Source organism: Hypanus sabinus, chromosome 4, assembly GCF_030144855.1.
Source record: "Hypanus sabinus isolate sHypSab1 chromosome 4, sHypSab1.hap1, whole genome shotgun sequence".
In the NCBI taxonomy this organism is placed as follows: domain Eukaryota; kingdom Metazoa; phylum Chordata; class Chondrichthyes; order Myliobatiformes; family Dasyatidae; genus Hypanus; species Hypanus sabinus.
Genome location: NC_082709.1, coordinates 34,144,053 through 34,147,351, shown reverse-complemented (window position 1 = coordinate 34,147,351; position 3,299 = coordinate 34,144,053).

The window sequence follows — 3,299 nt, the reverse complement described above, 5'->3', positions numbered from 1 at the left end:
GATAAGGAGATGGCTGAGGGAGTGAACAAGTATTTTGCATCAGTCTTCACTGAGAAAGACATCAGCAGTATACCAGACACTCAAGGGTGTCAGGGAAAAGAACTGTGTGCAGTCATAATTATGACAGAGAAATTACTCAAAAAGCTGAATGGTCTAAGGGTAGATGAATCTCCCAGACCAGATGGAATGCACCCTCGTGTTCTGAAGGAAGTAGCTGTGGAGATTGTGGAGGCATTAGCAATGATCTTTCTAAAGTCAATAGATTCTGGCATGGTTCCGGAGGACTGGAAGATTCCAAATGTCACTCCGCTATTTAAGAAGGGGGCATGGAAGCAAAAGGGAAATTATAGACCTGTTAGCTTGACATCGGTGGTTGGGAAGTTGTTGGAGTCGATTGTCAAAAATGAGGTTACGGAGTACCTGGTGGCATATGACAAGATAGTCCGAACTCAGCATGGTTTCCTTAAAGGAAAATACTGCCTGACAAACCTATTGGAATTTTTTGAGGAAATTACAAGTAGGCTAGACAAGGGAGATGCAGTGGATGTTGTGTATTTGGATTTTCAGAAGGCCTTTGACAAGGTGCTGGACATGAGGCTGCTAAACAAGATACGAGCCCATGGAATTAATGGGAAAGTTACATATGTGGATAGTGTTGGCTGATAGGCAGGAAGCAGAGAGTGGGAATAAAGGGCTACCATTCTGGTTGGCTGCCGGTTACCAGTGGTGTTCCACAGGGGCCATGTTGGGGCCACTTCTTTTTACTTTGTATATCAACGATTTGGATTATGGAATCGATGGCTTTCTGGCTAAGTTTGCTGATGATACAAAGAGGTGGAGGGGCCGGTAGTGCTGAGGAAACAGAGAGACTTGGTTAGATTGGGAGAATGGGCAGAGGTGGCAAATGAAATACTGTGTTGGAAAGTGTATGTTTATGCACTTTGGTAGAAGAAATAAACGGGCAGACTATTATTTAAATTGGGAGAGAATTCAAAGTTCTGAGATGCAACGGGACTTGGGAGTCCTTGTGCAGGATACCGTTAAGGTTAACCTCCAGGTTGAGTCAATGGTGAAGAAGGCGAATGCAATAATGGCATTCATTTCTAGAGGAATAGAATATAAGAGCAGGAATATGATGTTGAGGCTCTATAAGGCACTGGTAAGACCTCACTTGGAGTACTGTGTGCAGTTTCGGGCTCCTTATTTAAGAAAGGATGTGCTGACATTGGAGAGGGTTCAGAGAAGATTCACTAGAATGATTCCGGGAATGAGAGGGTTAACATATGAGGAACATTTGACCGCTCTTGGACTGCACTCCTTGGAGTTTAGAAGAATGAGGGGGGGACCTCATAGAAACAGTTTGAATGTTGAAAGGCATGGACAGAGTGGATGTGGCAAAGTTGTTTCCCATGGTGGGGGAGTCTAGTATGAGAGGCTATGACTTGAGGATTGAAGGCCGCCCATTCAGAACAGAGATGCAAAGTAATTTTTTCAGCCAGAGGGTGGTGAATCTGTGGAATTTGTTGCCACGGGTGGCAGTGGAGGTCAAGTCATTGGATGTATTTAAGGCAGAGATTGATAGGTATCTGAGTAGTCAGGGCATCAAAGGTTATGGTGAGAAGGCGGGGGAGTGGGTCTAAATGGGAGAATAGATCAACTCATGATAAAATGGCAGAGCAGACTTGATGGGCCAAAAGGCCGACTTCTGCCCCTTTGTCTTATATGATTTCAGGCTACTTGTAGGTCTTAAAAACTTGGAGGAACAAGAAACTAGCTTTTATTGAATTATAATGCATTTAATTACATAGCGGTGCTGACACTTCTCAATAAGTTGACTAAAGATGTTTTGTTAATAACTTTCTTTTGTACTCAGTATCAGGCTTCTCGCTGAAGTGCCCAACAGCTGCCTTGATAGGTTTCACCAGGATATTGTAATGGAGAAACTATCACCACGCTCATCACTGACAGTGCAGGGAGGAAGTCTAAATGGGAATTCAGAAAATGAATCTTTAGTGACATGTTGTACTTCATGGTTTTGTACGTATGAAGCATGTAGTTAGGTTCTCTGTAGTTGCCAAGAATTTTTTCAATAACATCTTTGAATGCTTTCTATGCAATTTTTTCAGGTTCCACTGGAAGTTCTTCAAATTGCCTGTCATTGATGACCTGTTTGATTTGTGGACCAATAAAAATGCTTTCCTTAATCTTGGCATCAGTTATTCTGATTTATGAACTGAAATAACAAATATAGGTGATTTTTTTTAAATTGGGATGTGATAGGGAGATTTTATGATTTTCATGATCAGCAGCCCAAGCTCCAAAAGATACACCCAAAGTATTCAGGAAGCAAAATATTTGTTGTCAAAAGTTATTGGAAGTGAGTGAGCACTTTATCTGAAGATGGAAAATTCAGTGTTAACTAAGAAGGTTATAAAATGCTAAGTCAGAAGATATAGTTGTTCTAGTTTAAGTTCGGCATCACTATACTTGTGGAGGGAGCTAGAGACATGAGATTGAGAATATTAACTTAAACAGAAAACTAGTCCTGTGGCATGAGCACAGATGCTTCACAGAAGTTACTTGACGAGCTGAGTTCTTCCAACATTTCTGCTTTTGTTTCAGATTCTAGTATCTGCAGATTTGTTTGCAGATTCTCTAACCCAATCCTACAAGTGGTTGGACCCCCAGAACATTAAGGGCATCAGCTGAACCCATCTTGTCTTTACAAATCTCACAAGTATGGTTTCTCGCAGTGTCACTAGATAGTGACAATACACATTAACCATCTTTATCCCTTCGTTTCTCACTCAAGAAGCAAAAGCATCAATTGTTCCCTTTCACTTCCCAGCAAGCTTTCACCAAATCAGCTGCTACGACACAGCCTGGCACCATATTCAATAACAGAACAAACCACACTCCAATGACCCATGTGTCTGAAACTCAAAACAGATCAGAAACTGCAGATCACTCTGACATTACAGATGTTCATTAAGTTTTTTCTTTAAATGTACAATTTTTGACTTATTAGTTAATTGCATTACCTTACAATTTTAGGACAGATTGTGACATGGCAGACATCATTTACAGCGAAGAAATACCAATTTGATCAGTTCTTATGTAAACTAATGACACAAATCAAAAATATTTCTCATGGATTGGATATTCATTCCTTCAGTTACAAAATTTACTGATAATCAAGAACCCAAAGCATTTTTATCAATAGCTTCATTACAAATCACAGTAAAATTGTGTAACTCGGTACTGAAAATATGCACAAAGATCTCACAAATGCAGGCTTT